This window comes from Paramormyrops kingsleyae, chromosome 3 (assembly GCF_048594095.1).
Source record: "Paramormyrops kingsleyae isolate MSU_618 chromosome 3, PKINGS_0.4, whole genome shotgun sequence".
NCBI classification, from domain to species: domain Eukaryota; kingdom Metazoa; phylum Chordata; class Actinopteri; order Osteoglossiformes; family Mormyridae; genus Paramormyrops; species Paramormyrops kingsleyae.
This window is the reverse complement of record NC_132799.1, coordinates 20,817,559-20,835,312: the sequence shown is the minus strand read 5'-3', so window position 1 is coordinate 20,835,312 and position 17,754 is coordinate 20,817,559. Positions and strand designations below refer to the sequence as shown.

At 46.7% G+C, this 17,754-nt stretch overlaps 1 protein-coding gene across 1 annotated transcript in view; it reads left to right on the top strand.

Annotated features, from left to right (window-relative positions):
- The window catches only part of tjap1 (tight junction associated protein 1 (peripheral)), a 79,744-nt gene that overhangs the window by 14,256 nt on the left and 47,734 nt on the right, over nucleotides 1–17,754 (top strand). The window lies entirely within an intron of this gene.

The window sequence follows — 17,754 nt, the reverse complement described above, 5'->3', positions numbered from 1 at the left end:
AAGACTTTAGGAGCTCTACGCCAAGATGAGCATGATGGGTAATTTTTCTGCATAAACGTGAATTTGAGGTGAGTGATGTCCGGCGTGTGCCAAGGTGTTAGCTGTGCAGCTGTGGGGGCTGTAGCAGGAAGATGGCACCCTCCCTCAGGGAACCATAAGCAGCATGGCGTTTCCCGGCAGGGCAGCTGCAATTCCTGCTCCATCACAGCCGAAGGGGCCACCCACAGCCTGCCGTATCCAGAGCAGGAAAGCGACTTTGGAGGGAGACGCTGGCGCAGAAGACTGCTTAGACACAAGTGGCAGACGGTGGGACCGTGGTGGCTGTGGTTGCTACGGCGACAGGAGACAGCTGCTCAGCGCAGTTCTGAAGGGTGGTGCCGATGTGGCCGGTGCTCCCCGGCACTACCTCAGTCTAAGTGTGGCGCGTTTCCGGATTCCGGCAGCTTAGTTTTTCCAAAGGTGGCTCACCCCGCTGGGTGGTTTATGGCGTGATGGAAAGTGCCAGAAAGATATGGTACATTGCTAAAATTTCACCCATCACCCCCAGCTGTCAGTTTGTGATTGCAAGCTGGCCATTACCAGACGTGGTGATGGGTCAGGCGACAGCACAGGACCGCAGCTCATCTTTTCACTCAGACTGGGCCTGCAGGGCATCTCTGGGGTGTGGATTCCTCAGCCACTGCTTTTAATGTGGAAATGTGATATTAAATTGGACTTGGTTAGCATCCTCGTAAACAGGTGCCTGGGTGGCTGGCCCTCAGCCTCCTGCCACTCACTTCCCCTCTCAAAGGCCCCAGTTTGAGTTTTATTAGGAAGTGATGTCTTTACAGGATGGGCAACTTGGCCGCGTCATTTACTCTCCATCCTAAAATCACAACTCCTCTTACAACCAGCTTCCATTCACTAATTATACTGCTGCTTTAAAATCTAAGCGGAATATGCTGGAAATGAGCAGAAATGTATAGAAAACACAGACCGATAAGGGGAAGATCTGCTTACGTTTCAAAGAAGTCACATCGGACTACTGGCTCTGAACCTCTTCCCATTCACACAGGACTCCTGCTTCCCAAAAGCATCAGTAACTCATCACACTCATGCCGGTACCCTGTTACACTCGCACCAGTTACCTGTCACAGTCACGCCAGGATAACCCGTTACACTTGCACCAGTAACTTACCACACTCGGGCCAGAGTAACTCGTCACACTCTCTTCTGACTCGGTCCCTGATCACCAGCAGCTCAATGACGCCCGTATCCAATAGTTCATCTTAGCTGTGCGCTCTTTTTCGGTCAGGGTGAAGTGAGGCCCTCCTTCGCCGGGCCCTTTACTCACTGGGGGCCTCTGTCCTTGAAGCACGTCGAGCCTTCCTCTGAGTTATTTTGGGGCAGAGAGGTCACTTGCTCCCCCAGGGATGGATGACAAGAAGTAGCGCATGTTATCCACTTTGCACCCTCTCTCGTGTCCTCGCCGTCGGGCCCCAGGCTCTCAGCCCTTGCACTTTTGGTGGCACTTTGCGGGATAACTCAGTGTGGCTATGTCAAAATAAACCCTGATTAAACAACGGCACCTCTTCACTTCCTCACTCGGGGAACCTGAGGCTATTTTTTGCCCTAGGTTCTGCAAAAGAGAGAGCTTGAGAGGTAGAGAGAGAGGGAAAGAGGGAGGGAGGGAGAGAGGGAGGAGATGGTGGGGGTGGGTGAAAAAAAAAGTTCCCACTTCAGAGAGAGGCTGAATCTGACAGGCGCTGACTGGCATTTGGAGCCGAGCTGGACTGTGAAGACCTCAGCCTCCAAGCCGAGGCGTGTTCCTGTTCCTCTTCCTGTCCCCCTCCGACCCAGGGCCTCCACAACAACCCTTAACAGGGGTCTGCCCTGCAAGGCCTGTTACGATGCTGTCCGCTACAGTAAAATGGCACTGGGCAGCCCGCCCACTCCTGCCAGCATATCGCATTTTCCCGGCAGGTGACATCCCTAAAGGGTTTCCCCAGCCCAGGCAGTATGGGTGAAAAGCTGTGCTTGGAGCTGCCACTCCATGTTCCCAAATTGTTTTGCAAGGTATTATTTCCCAACCTGGAATTTTGACTCGCCTTCATTACATGCTACGTAAAACCTGGTCTGGAATCCCTCTTAATCAGGGGCACATCTGATTACTGGCCCGATCCATCAGTGAGCCCTGACAGGCTCTGGCTCCTCTTGGCCGAAACCACAGCAGCTGACTTTGACCCATGAGGCACCACGATCGTGCAGCATTGCTGTCTGTTCTGCCAAATCATTCTTCATTTAATGTGTTTTATTTTGAAAGGCAACACCACTATGGCTATTAACACGGGCCCCTCCCAAGGCCTGAAGAGCTGCCCGCAGGAATTGCTGCCCCATAGCTTGGATTCTCAGCCCCTGCTGCTTCTGACCAGCGGGCGGGGCAGGTGTGGTCCTCAGTGTCGGCCCTGGCCCTGAAACCTGAGCCCCCTGCCCATTGTTATGTTATATTTGGGGGGCCTGAGGTGGACATGCAGGGCGAGCGGCGAGGCTGCATGCATTTCACAGCTGTGCTTTGCATCTATCTGCCTGTGAGCCACGCACAATGCCGGGGGTGGGGGGGGGAGACCTTGACAGGGAGGTATTGAATGACTCTCAGATATGAAGTGTGGAGATGCCTCCCAGCCACCTGGCCTGCACCCCTGCCTATTAATCTGTGCCTGAAAATGGCCCGGTGGGCGGGGGGTGAAAAGGGAAAAACAATAACAAGCATTCCACCCCCGCAGCAGCCTTGACTCGGGAGCAGCTGAGGAAGGCCGGGGGTGCCAGCGGGGAGGGGCTCTCAGCCCACAGGCTTCCACCGACGTTCCAATGAAATGTATTTCCTTTGTGCATTTACCTGAAACCCATGGAACTGGTGCCTTAACCCAGATATCCTGATCCTGAACATCTGTGGGGGGCTGTTTAATTGTTATTTCTATAAATACATAGTGTGCTGTCTTTGAGGGTGCCTGCTTTTGTGCTTCTCTGCTGTCAGACCGAGATCCTCCATAATGACTGGAGGCTGCCTGGTGCCTGGGGGGGGGTCACATGGAACAGCATGTGTCCTCGACACGAATCAGAAAGCCAGGTGACCCTGCTTATGGCCACCAGTCGGTGTGATCGTCATGTAATATCCCCTGTCACTGGGCTCTCTGTGGCACGTGTGGCTGTGTCTGTAAGCTTGTCAGAGGGGTCAGTCCCAGGTATCTTGAGTCCCAGGCATCTATCGCAATCTTCTGATTGAGGTACAACACTGTAACAGTCCTTCCTACAATGCTGGCCAGTCATTGGATGGTGAGGAAGATGGTCCAATCAGGTAGTGACCAAGAGTGCAGATTTCCAGTGGTCATTGCGGCAGCTGGCTACTCGCCTTAAAGGGTGAGCACAGGCCTGCCTGGCCTGGGGGTGAAGCGTGCAGATTGATAGGCTGTCTTTGCTGTGCGGAGCATGCCGCTGCCTGTCCCGCCATGGTCGTTCTGAGCTGCTGGTACACAGGAATGTCCGCTGCTCGTCCAGCCGCTGCAAGCTGGCGGTTACCCACCCGCGAGTGTGTGGATGGGGGCCAGCTGAGGCGGCCTCTCCATCGGGACCCCGTCTTCCAACGCCGTCAGTCTGCTTGGCTGGCATTCGTATCTATAGCAACTGTGCTTCTGCATATTTACGCTGCTGTCTCATTAGCGGCAAACGGCTGAGCGTCACTTAGCCACCCCCACCCCCTCCCCAAGACAGTGCTTAACTGCCTCATCAGCGAAGGCAGAATTACCCCCCCAGTCCCCCGCGGGGTGTTATGCAATGGCGAGCGTTTGTTGTTTACAGATACTCTCGCCCTGTGGCCCCGCAACTAACTGCCGCTTCCAGAGGTATCGTCAGTGATGATAAAATATGGATGAAGTGCCTGGGGAAGGGGGCTGGGGAGGCATGCAGGGGTAATCTATACACCGGAGCAGCCAAGACGGAGCGACACTCGAGCCACTGCCTGACGCACAGCAGCCCACAAACACGCCGCCGTGTGAATGGGGACGTAAGGGGAGGGCCGTAAGCACGCTGACCTGCTTGGGACCCTCGATTAGCGCCCCCATTAGGAAAGCAGGGGCTCCTTCCTGGATGTGTAGGATGAAAACAGGGTGTGGACAACTTGTCCACTATCCATCCATCCAAGCCCAGGCAGCACAGGGCAACCAAGACAGGATTCTAATCTGCACGCAAGATCATTGTATTAAAAAGATCCCTGTCTGATATTAAGGGAGTAATATCAGCACAGACATTAGTAATGTCAGTAATATCACCACATACATCAGTAATATCATTAACGTCAGTAATATGAGTAATATGAATAATGTCAGAAATATCAGCACATACATCAGTAAAACACAGTGCTGGGTTTTAAGGTGGTGACTTTGCAGGAGGTGGCTTAGAGAACAGACAGGTTCCTCAGTAAGGTGGGTGCCCCTCATGCTGGACCCCCCTCAGCTCCAGCCTGTGAGCAGCTCCTGGAGCGTTAAACAATGGAGGGTTGGCTTCCTAGACTATCACACACACATCCATTTACAGCTCAATGCGGTGCTGATTTGTGGCTGGATTGGATCCAGGCTTAATCCATGCTGCTTTCACGTCTTCATTTTCTGTGGGCTGTTTTCCCAATGCTTGCCGCTCCAGAGTCCGAAATAAGCATTATCACCAACAGGGCAAAGGCGTTCCCTGCAGCAGTGCTCCAAGTAGTGTCTTTCCCAGGAGTGCCGTGCAGCGGCATACCGTGATAATGACTTTTAATTAGCGATCATTTCAATTACTGCAAGCTCTAATCCTGTCCTCTGCCAGCTGCTGCAATAATCTCCATACTAATCCAGCCAATATGGGAAAATTAATGTCCTTCATGCAGATTCTCTGCACTGAGTTTCTCTCAGAAACATTTATAGGTCTTAGTTCCTTTACAGCACTGAGTGTATTGATTTGCCTTCAGAAGGATCTAAGATCTGGCCTGGCTTTAGCCTGAGTAAAGAGACTTGGGACAGCACACAAAGCGTTTGGAGCATGGCGTTCATTGAATACGTTCATATTTTTCGTGAACGCTGAACTGAAAGAATCAGTTTACAAATTGTGAACGTGAGTCATGCTGCATTGGTCCGGTCGTCAGCCACATCTGCATCCAATTTGAATCAACACATCGAGTTAAAGCATCAAAGCAGTTTTGAATACCTTCATCTTAATGATGAGCACAAAAATCATTAACAAAGTATAAGACTATGAAAAAACAATCACAAAGATCACTGTTAGCATAACATGACACAAGTGGTAAGATCGATTCTCAACCTCAGAATTGGTTAATCTTAATCTTTTTAATGAAACTCATGTCTGTGATTGTTTAGTGGTATATGACAGATAGAAGGAGGAAACTGAAGGAGGTTCAGATAGAAAGACGTTGTATTTCAACGAACGAACATGAACTAGTTCATTTTTGGAGCTGTGAACTTAAAATTTTTTAAAAATGAACTATGAACATGAACTAGTTCATTTTTATTTAAATGAGCTGAACTTTGAACTGGTTCTTTTTCAGTGTGAACTGGCACAACACTGCCTCTAGAGCAGGGGTGTCAAACTCCAGTCCTAGAGAGCCAGAGCCCTACACAATGTTGGGATTCCCCACATTTAACACACCTGATTCAACTCCTTGCACCTCCTTGTGCTAATTACCACACAGCTCTTGAGCTGAATCATTTGTGGTGGAACAGGGAAAGTACTAAACTACACAGGGCTCCGGCCCTCCAGGACTGGAGTTTGACACCCCTGCGCTAGCGTGTAGGCTACTGGGTTTTTACCCTATCAGTGGGCCTGTGAGAATTTCAAGACAGGGTTGTATGGACATTATTAGGAACACCTGTATATCTGTTTATTCATGCAATTATCTAATCAACCTTCATGTGGCAGCAGTGCAGTGCATAAAATCATGCAGATACAGGTCAGGAGCTTCAATTAATGTTTACATCAAACACCAGAATGGGGGAAAATGTTATTCTCATGATTTTGACCATGGAGTGATTGTTGGTGCCAGAGTATTTCTGTCACTGCTGATCTCCTGGGATTTTCATGCACAACAGTCTCTGGAGTTTAGTCAGAATGGTGTGAAAACAAAAAGTTCTGTGTATGGAAATGCCTTGTTGATGAGAGAGGTCAGTGGAGAATGGCCAGACTGGTTCCAGTTTACAGAAAGGCTACAGTAACTCAGATAACCACCCTGCACAACCGTAGTGAACAGAATAGCATCTCAGAATGTAACACGCATCAAACGTTGAGGCAGATGAACTACAAAAGTAGAAGACCATGTCGTGTTCCACTCCTGTCAGCCAAAAACAGAAAGCTGAAGATGCAGTGGGCACAGGCTCACCAAAACTGGACAGTTGAGGACAGAGAAATACAGCCTGGGTCAGAATTTGGCATCAACAGCATGAATCCACGGACCCAAACTACTTTGTGTCAACAGTCAAGGCTGGAGGTGGTGCTATAATAGTTTGGGGAATGTTTTCTTGGCACATAATACTAATCGATCATTGCTTGAATGCCGCAGCCTGTTTGAGTATTGTTGCTGACCATGTACATGACTTCATGGCCACAATTTACCTATTTTCTAATGAGTCCAGTTTGGTGATGTCACAAAGCAAAAGTCTTCTCAATTGGGCCTCATGAACACGACAATGAGCTCAGTGTTCTTCATTGGCCTTCCTAGTCACTGGACCTGAATACAATAGAGCATCTATGGAATGTAGTGGAATGGGAGATTCGCAGCATGAATGTGCAGTTGACAAATCTGTAAAAATTGCATGATGCAATCATGTCAGCATGGATCATAATCTCAAAGGAATGTTTGATTTCATTCTCATTAACAGAATTAACTGGCCAAATGTAACTTGGCAAAACATTTTTGTCCCAAAAAAGCAGTTCCTGATTATGACATGAAATAAGGGTAACTCATTTCTGCTTAACAAATGTCTAGAGTCCATTGGGTCACTGAGGCAAGAGGTTGGAGTAAATACCTTGTAGACACATGGCCCAAGAGGATGTTACACCCAACTGTCTTTATCAGATTGCAATGAGAAGCAAAATTCACCACAGGAGATGGTACCAGAACCACCCGGTCAGCAGTAAATTGATATTAAAAACCCAAGGCTTAGTACTGAGGGACACTTGATCATGAAGCCTAATTATAGCAGATGCACTGAAATGTAGTGATGAGTTGGACCTCCCAAGGTTCTGTGGGCCACCATCCGCCCAGCAGCATTGGCCCTCAGCTTTCCCTGTCCCACTGATTCCCAGGGCAGGTGGAACTCCAGCTTTGAAATCTCCAGAGAAACACAGGAACATCTGGGTTCTGGTTTCAGGCATGGTGGCAAACGGGAGTGATAAACAAGTGCTGAATTTGAGGCTTTGGCTCAAGCTCATCAGCCCCGCGACACCCCCAGCAGAATTCTAAATAAAAACTGCTGACAGTGGAGCAGTTTGTCACTTTGGTGGGGGGGGGGGGCCTCCACCCATCTGTGACCGCGGGGTGGCCGTTAGATGAGGTGCCATGGCTGTCATCCCTCTCAGTTGAGCACTTTGCACCCTAATGTTCCCCCGTATTAATGAGACTTTCTACGGCAACGGCGAAGACGGGGAGCTAGCCTGTCTCACTGCTCTCTCTCCAGTGGCTGGGATACGGTCATGCTCCTGTAATAACCAGACACCCGATACATGATGATGGGGGCGGGGGGGCTTTAGATCCCATGTAAGCAGGACCAAGGCTGAGATGCAAGAGGCAGCTATCAATGCTGGAAAACACGGGAACTCGCCAGTCATGCCACGTCGCTCAGCGTGTCATTAAGTCACAGGAACTGGAGCATATTCAGCCACACGCGTCTGTGAAAGGGGGTCTGGCGGCCCCCTTTCACACTTTGCCTGGAGCCACGCCCATGCCGTGTTTTTTCATACACTGCCTCTGCATCGTGTGATCAGTCGTGATCAGACAGTGCAAAGCAATGCTTGCCATCCTACTGCCTTGGCACTGGCTCTCAGCTCTTTCTGCCCAGAAAGCATCCTGTCCCTCCACCCACAATGGTTGCAGTCAGGTGCCGGGCCCACACGCCATGTCAGAGCAGTCAAATGACACAGCTCCATGAGAAGCTGTTGGAGTTCTGGAGCAAACAGGTGCAGTTGGAGGCGCGGATGGGACAGTATTGTTAGGGATATCCAACTGACACCTGGCCATTGGTCCCAGCTGCTGGGGGCATGACGTGTTTGCCAGATACACACGCCGATGAGCTGGATTCTTGGGGTTTGGCATGGGAAGGGTGCTGACATGCAGTCCTATTTCGGCTCGGAACTCGCCTGGCCTCCGGATTCCCGGGTCTCCCACAATCTCCGTGGTAACCAGTGCCGTCATCGGCAGCAGTGTGCGTGTTGCAATGCAGGCAGCCGTCATGAACTGAGCCTTACCAGGAGAATTGTGCTGTGGACAATGTGCCATCTGAAATAACAGCCGCCACACAGCACGCTGCTGGGGGTGGGGGTGGGGTGGGATGGTTGCCGGAACAGCGGCATACTTGTCATCGCTCTTGTGGCTGTAAGTGGCGGCGTGGGGGCATCGTGTGCCACGGGAGCAGCTCGTTGTGTCCCTCCTCCCACACGCCGGCCACGCTCCTCTGCCCACTGAAAGAATGCGCGAAGGTCTCTCAGGTCCCCGTTGCAATTGACCAGCCTGTCATCACCAAGGACAAAAATAGCTCTGCCTGCTCTCTTTCAGGGTTTTCCGGAGCCAGCTGCCGGCACAGCTGTAGGCCAGTAATCAACCAGGACAAGAAAGGGCAGGCCGTCAGCGCGCCGCCGATGGCCAGGGGCTACCCAATAACACGTCAAGGCTGTTTAGTGAGGAGCAACGGGGCTAGCATGCCAATTGTGTGGGGGCACCAGCGGCAAGGCCAGTGTATCAGCAACATAGTGTGATGACTTAATGCGCAGAGTAACAGTGGCCGCCACAATGAGCTGATTACAGTGCATGACTGATGAATGACATTAGGGATCAACTCATTACAAAACAAGACTTTTCGGTGTGGTGTGGCCAGACCTGCATTTCAGTAGGAAACCTCACTTCTTGTGACAGAACCTCAAAAAAGGAGCAGGAGGCAGAAGTGGAGATCATATGGGCTATAATGCTGTGATTTAAAGATGACATCCCTGTGTTTGGATACTGTCCTGGTAGCTCCAGTGATGAGAGAGGTCAAGAGGCATTCCAGCCCAATCAGAGGCTACGCTACAGGATGTACTGGGACATGTTTCAGTCGACTTCCAAGAAACTAAGAGGTGATACAGAGACAAGGCGAAGTCACATCTCCCACATAGGGACACCAAATGCATGTGGAAAGGATTAAAAACAATCACAGACTATAAGCCTCGCACCTGGGGGAGTGCTAACCTGGAACTAGCTGATGACCTAAATGATTTGATGTGAATGATGTTAGTGCTGACCTGTTGGCTGGAGTGGCATCTCCCCCGTGCCGAGCTGGAACTGCTGTCCATCTTGGAGCACAATGAGAGGAGGGCTCTGAGAGCAACAAACTGCAATACGGCGGCAGGGTCTGACAGCATGTCGGGTTGTGTGTTAAGGGTCTCCACTGATCAGCTAGCCTCAGTATTCTCCACCATCATTAACGCCACCTTGGCCCTGTTCGTGATCCCCACGTCTCAAAAAAATCCATCATTGTCCCTATGCCTAAAAGCTGATTTATACTCAACGTTCACAGCGCATACACATCATGGCTGCCACATGTTTTCTGCATTGATTCCACGCATCGTTTGTGCACTTACGCGAAGAATTAACGTACCACCAAAAATTAGGGTGGCAATATGGTCACCTTTGGTCATGGGACTATGTGTTTATATACGGTACCGTTAGCATCAAAGTAGCATCTGATTTGTTTAAGAATGACTGAAAGAACTGTATACTTTAAGAGGCAAGAGAGAAAATATTGCGGGCACTCTTGTGTCCCTCTGCGTACAGCGTCTTAAAAATTTAATGGCAAAGTACTTGAATGCACCAGATCACTAACATCACTCCTTCAATCCTCCCCTCACTGCTATCTTTTTGAACTTATGGTGTCCATAAGTGTGTGTGTGTGTGTGTGTGTGTGTGTGCAGATTTCATCTACTGTATACAGTCATCTCACTGCTGCTATTGACTATGGCTCTGTGCAATATCTTGGCAAATGTGCAAATACCAACCTACCCAATAGTTTCACTTATTCTATTGACTAAAGCCCCTCCCCCCTTATTTGTTATATTTATGATACCCTTGCATATACCCCCCCCCCCCCCCAATGTCTCTTGTACTTATACATTGTGTATATTGTGTTTTTATATTGTTCTTATATCTTGTACTGACACTGTCACTTTCTTGCATCTTTGTGGTCTTGCCAGCTAATTTCGTTGTCCAGGCAACTGTACAATGACAATAAAAAGTCTTGAAGTCTTGAAATTCTGACTTGCCCACTTTAATAAGCAACATTATTTTCCAGTACAGTTCCAGAATTTGTAAATCTTAGTGATTAAACTCGGTGAGAGCGTGGGGTTTACATTTCGCTAGAACATTTATATTGTTGTAGGAATTTTAATGACCGCTCCTTTTCAGGATTATCTAGTATATGTTTAACATTAGTTTAAAGTCTACCACCGCGACTTCTGCAAACATCTCTGCATGCGTTCCAAGCCAATCATCATTTTCATCCTTGCTATTTAAATCACTCATGAATAGATATGTTTGTGAGAAATTGATTTATTTTTAACAACTTTTTTCTTTATCAATAGTGCAGAAATGGATTTTTTTCCAATATCATACATCCTGATTATGAAATACTAACTACAGTACTATGAGCTATCTAACAATATATAACACAACATTCAACATGGGGTAGTAAAGTGATATGTGGCAGAGTGAAGTTCCGATACGATGTGGAGCAGTGGTTAGAATATAGAGAATGCTGCAGCAGTACTACAAAATTAGCAACTCAATCGCTGTGGAGGCAGCAATTGTGCAACGTTTCATGTCACAACCTCATACAAACAAAACTGCAAATGAAGGAACCGACCAAGATGGTTTTCTCCCACCGCCCCCTGGTGGACCTTTAATCCTCTAGATCAGGGGTGTCAAACTGCAGTCCTGGAGGGCTGGAGCCCTGTGTAGCTTAGTTCTTTCCCTGTTCCACCACAAATGATTCAGCTCAAGAGCTGTGTGGTAATTAGCACAAGGAGTTGAATCAGGTGTGTTAAATGAGGGGAAACCCAAAAAACTCCAAACTCTAGGACTGGAGTTTGACACCCGTGCTCTAGATAGATGCAAACTATGTGCACAAATATAATCAGTACATTGCTTGCGTAGCATACACGTCGTGTTGCAGACACATCACCTCAAGTGAAGTATATCCCGGCCCAAAGACCAGCTGCCTGACTAGTCTGAATGACTATCGTCCAGTGGCCCTGAGTCGAGGAAGTACTCACCCAGACCACATCTGCTCCACTCTCCCTTCTTCTCTTGACCCACTAGTTTGCCTGTCGGAAAAACAGATCCACCAGAGATGCCATTGCTCAGGTCCTACATACCTCATTGAACCACCTTGACAGGGGGCATAAAAATTATGTGAGACTGCTGTTCATTGACTGTAGTTCAGCCTTCAATACCATGATCCCCCACACCCTCTCAGGAAAACCCCATGACCAGTACCTCTCTGCAAATAGATTCAGAACTTTCTGACAGTGAGACCACAGACAGTGAGAATGAGTGATGTATTCTCCAACATACACACATTCAACACAGGGGCCCCTGTGTGTACTGAGTCCTCATCAGTACCTTAATGCCTCTGACTGCGTGGCTAGAAACGACACCAATTTCATGGTGAAATTTGCTAAAAACGCAGTGGTGGTGGGCCGGATCTCCCAAAATGATGAGAGAATCCCCACTGGAGAGGGTGAGGTGTTTTAAATACCACATCACTGAGGACCTCACCTGGAGCACTCACACAGACCTCCTCACTGGCAGAGCCAGACAGTGCCTCTACCACCTGAGGTGACTCAGGAGGTTCAAGGGTACTCCCTTCATTTTGAAACACTTCTACTCTGGAGTTATAGAGAGCATCATGACAGCCTGGTATGGATACTGTACCATACAGGAATGAAAGGCCCTGCAGTGGATGGTGCACTTGTTTGAATGCACCATCAGGAACTGCCTACCAGCCCTGCAGGACATTTACTCCACACATAAACTGTTCAGACTGCTGAGGTCATGGAGACACCTCTGCAGCCTGAAAGCTCAGACGATAAAACTATTCAACAACAGCACATAATAGACAATCTACCACTGTAGTCATTGACACTAGTTCTGTCACTCTCTTTGAATGTCCCCCCCCCCTTTTCACCTGTCTTGCATTTTTGCACACTGCCTTCATCTGCACTACTCTCACAATGTTATGTTATTATTTTGTGTTACTGTTTTTTTTGGTATTTTATGTTCTTATATCTAGTGTATATTTTATTACATTCTTGTATCCTAAGGGAATATATTATACTAGATAAATCTATCTGCCAGAGCAAGCACCGCATGTATGACTGCATGTGACAAATAAAAAACTTTGACTTCGATGTAACATAGAATCAGACAGGCCAATAGGCTTTAGGCCAGCAGGCCTCATTGTATGCCACCCCCAATCCCACTCACCAAAATTTATCATGGGTATGTATGTGTGGTCCAGGGGCAATTCTGAATCCATGTACAGCCCTGGAACCAGCTATTGTGCTGATCCCAGCTTTTAAGTCTTAACTTCGCTGTGGGTGAACATTCCGCACTGAAGGCCATGGTAAAGCATATGAAGCATGAGGCTTCTTATAAAATGAAGGGTCCCAGCCTGGCTGGCAAGTGGGAGGATGAGTTAAGAGGACCAAGCGATAAATTAGCCTTTCCTTTAAGGGCACACTGTGTAAATTAGCTTTTTCTTGTACATTTCCAGCTACCACACATAGGGAGCAGGCCCCCCCACTCCTCATCGCAGTACTCTCCTGATTAATTAAAATGATCGTTAGGGTGGAAAATAACCTCACCCGGCCTCATCATGTCAGAATAATTTTATCGACTTTCTGTCATTTCCCTGGCGATGGCATCAGTGCCTCGATTTACGACCACTATGTGTATCTCTTGATCGTCCACATAAATATTTTACAGCCAAGTAAAAGCTTTGCGTTATTTATACACTTAATAAAATCCCAGATGTACCGCATAGATTTATTTATTTTTTTCTAGCATTCAGTTTTTCCATAGAGTTTTTCTGCCCGTCAGCTGTGAACTCAGAATCACAGCAAAGGTGACAAAAAAGGATGTTTTTTTTTTTTTCTGACACTTTTATACCTTAGATAAAACATGAACTGATGCGATAGGCTGCAAGTCTCATCAGTACCACAACGTCCTAGTCCACAGCCAAGTGCAAATGACAGGCTATGAAAGGATTTCTAAATAAGCTTTATATAAGTTACCCTCCCCTGTCGAAGGACTGTCAACTAGGACAGTCAGGACAGATTTAACAATCGGATCACAACAGGATGAACAACTCTGGTATTACCTTATGAATTTCATTAATGAATCTGCAAAAAAAAAAACAGAGAAATCAGACAATTACAGCGGGGAACAGAATTCTTCCAATGGTACAGAGTAAGGTAACCAGTTAAGCTAACTAAATATTAACTAAATATAAAACAGACTGACTTGTTCATTTACTAAAAGTCCAGATTTCTCATTGGCTGCAGAAGCATTGGCATAATGCACGTTGTGTCAGGGTATCATGTGTGATGTGTTGGTATATGCGTGATGTTTTGGGTATCACATGTGATGTGTTAGGATATCATGCATAGTATGTTGACATAGGTAGTGAAGTGTAGAATGGAACAGCAGCACCATCTATCCCTGCATACCTACCCCCCCACAGCACATTTACAGCCATGGAGGATAACAGCATGACAATTAAAGCTGAAAAGGATTACAGAAGTGTGCAATCCAGACCGTTTTAATTAGTGCTTTCAACGCTTAATGGAGAGGACAGTAATGAAGGGAGTGTTTCGGCTAGCATGATGCCTCTGCAATAGTGAGCCTTCCATTAGAGACATCAGCTTTTAAAACATCTGGTTTGACATATTCAAATTTGGACCCTGTATGATAATTGCATGCTATGTATACAGTCACCCCTTCACATTTACAAGGGATAGGGGCAGAATATCTCCAAATGTGAACATTTGTGTATAATATTAGGGTCTGTTATTAAAAATGCTGAATTAATGGTGCTGAAAAGTTTAAAATTACAGCAAGAAATGTGAGATTCCACAGTCCCAGTGACAGCTTAAATGTGAGTGTGGCTGGTTGCCGAGACACAGATGGGTGGCGTATCCAAACCAAGATGCATAAATCCACCTTTTTTTTTTTTTTACAAAAATAACTTTTAATAATCATATTAATATTAATATGAAATTTAGGGAATTTGGAGAGCAAGTCAACTCTTTTTCATGTTCTTCAAACCATTCCTAAGAAATTTCTGCAGTGCGGCAGGGCATATTACCCAGCAGAAAGAGACCACTGCCATCAGGGAATACAGATGTCACTAAGGTATGTACTTGGTGTGCAACAATGTTTAGGCAGGTGGTACATGTCAAAGACACATCCACATGAATGCCAGGGCCCATGGTTTAACAGCAGATCATTGCCCAGAGCATCACACTGCCTCCATCGGATTGCCTTCTTCCCATAGTGCATCCTATTTCCATCTCTTCTCCAGGTAAACAACATACACAGACACCTGGCCATCCACATGATGTAACAGAAAACCAGGCCACCTACTTCCATTGCTCCATAGTCCAGTTCTGATGTTCACTTGAATTAGAAGATCAGTGGTCATTGTTAACACACCACAGCACAGCATAGCACACAGTGCGCAACAACGAAATGTGTCCTCAGCATTTAACCCATATCTGACTTTCGTGACATAGCAGGGGGCAGCTAATTCAGCGCCTGGGGAGCAGTGCTTGGAGGCGGTACCTTGCTCAGGGTACCTCAGTGGTGTTTTGTTGGTTGGGGATTCGAACCTGCAATTTTTCAATTACAAGTGTGCTTCCCTAACCATCAAGCCACCACTGCCCACCCATCATGTGCCCATTGTAGGCACTTCGGTGGTAGACAGGGGTTAGCAGGAGTACTGTCACTTGTCTCCAGCTATGCAGTCCCATACGCAATAAGCTGTGATGCATTGTGTGCTCTGACACTTTTCTATCATAACCAGCATTAACTTTTGTGCTACAGTAGCTCTCCTATGGGATCGGCCCAGATGGACTAGCCTTTGTTCCCCACACACATCAGTGAGCCTTGTGCACTTAGGGCCCCATCGCAGGTTCACCAGTTAGCCTTCCTTGGACCACCTTTGGTAGATACTGACCACTACATATTGGGAACACTCTACAAGACTTGTTGTTTTTGAGATACTCTGATCCAGTCATCTAGCCATCACAATTTGACCCGTGACAGAATTGCTCAGATCTTTTCACTTGCCCATTTTTCCTGCTTCCAGCACATCAACTTCAAACTACTGTTTACTTGACTAAGATATAATAACATCCTTGAAAGGTGCCATTGTAACAAGATAATCAATCTTATTCACTTAACTTGTCAGTGGTTTCAGTGTTGTGCGTGATTGATATATACAGTACAGGGTGTCTATAAAGTCTCTTTACAATTTCAAAAATGTATTACAAAGGCAATTGATGAGAGATCTTCATCAGATTTGTTCTATGTACTCAGTGGTTATCAAAGTTTTTAATCACATTGTAAACAAAGGTACGGGACATCACTAATCCAAGAATGTCAGATTCACCAATCTGGAATGTTGACTGTACGTATGTTGCTTTTCAGAAAAAGTTACTTAACATTACTAAATTTACGTTACTATAGAAAATTGTCAGTATTTTTGTAAACTTATTATTAAATATACATGTTCAATAACATCCGTTATTTTATTAAAAGGCAATTTAAAGCAGAGGATCACTGATGCCATTGCCACCATTGATGAGGGTATGCTACAGCGAACATGGCAAGAAATCGAGCACAGTCTTGATGTGCTTCGTGCAACTAATGGTGCCCATATAGAGGTGTATTAAATGAGGCAAAAAACTTAAATATACACGTCTCTTTTTGTAATCATTTCCACATATCTGTCTTTTCATTTGCCTCTGTAATAAATTTTTGAAATTATAAAGAGACTTTATGGGCACCCTGTACTGTGCAAAAGTCTTAGGCAGTCAAAGGAAAAGTTTAAAGCTATTTGTCTGGGTAGTAAATACACTCACCTAAAGGATTATTAGGAACACCATACTAATACGGTGTTTGACCCCCTTTCGCCTTCAGAACTGCCTTAATTCTACGTGGCATTGATTCAACAAGGTGCTGAAAGCATTCTTTAGAAATGTTGGCCCATATTGATAGGATAGCATCTTGCAGTTGATGGAGATTTGTGGGATGCACATCCAGGGCACGAAGCTCCCGTTCCACTACATCCCAAAGATGCTCTATTGGGTTGAGATCTGGTGACTGTGGGGGCCATTGTAGTACAGTGAACTCATTGTCATGTTCAAGAAACCAATTTGAAATGATTCGAGCTTTGTGACATGGTGCATTATCCTGCTGGAAGTAGCCATCAGAGGATGGGTACATGGTGGTCATAAAGGGATGGACATGGTCAGAAACAATGCTCAGGTAGGCCGTGGCATTTAAACGATGCCCAATTGGCACTAAGGGGCCTAAAGTGTGCCAAGAAAACATCCCCCACACCATTACACCACCACCAGCAGCCTGCACAGTGGTAACAAGGCATGATGGATCCATGTTCTCATTCTGTTTACGCCAAATTCTGACTCTACCATTTGAATGTCTCAACAGAAATCAAGACTCATCAGACCAGGCAACATTTTTCCAGTCTTCAACTGTCCAATTTTGGTGAGCTCGTGCAAATTGTAGCCTCTTTTTCCTATTTGTAGTGGAGATGAGTGGTACCCGGTGGGGTCTTCTGCTGTTGTAGCGCATCCGCCTCAAGGTTGTGCGTGTTGTGGCTTCACAAATGCTTTGCTGCATACCTCGGTTGTAACGAGTGGTTATTTCAGTCAAAGTTGCTCTTCTATCAGCTTGAATCAGTCGGCCCATTCTCCTCTGACCTCTAGCATCAACAAGGCATTTTCGCCCACAGGACTGCCGCATACTGGATGTTTTTCCCTTTGCACACCATTCTTTGTAAACCCTAGAAATGGTTGTGCGTGAAAATCCTAGTAACTGAGCATATTGTGAAATACTCAGACCGAACCGTATGGCACCAACAACCATGCCACGCTCAAAATTGCTTAAATCACCTTTCTTTCCCATTCTGACATTCAGTTTGGAGTTCAGGAGATTGTCTTGACCAGGACCACACCCCTAAATGCATTGAAGCAACTGCCATGTGATTGGTTGATTAAATAATTGCATTAATGAGAAATTGAACAGGTGTTCCTAATAATCCTTTAGGTGAGTGTATATTGTAGCACTGGTGGGGCGCATGTCCCAGCATCCCCCGCGTGCAACTGTAGATAGCCCTTGTGTTGTTGGTGTTGTTTAATGTTAATGGTTGCATTTCCCTATTGTCGCATGTGTGTCTGCCTGTG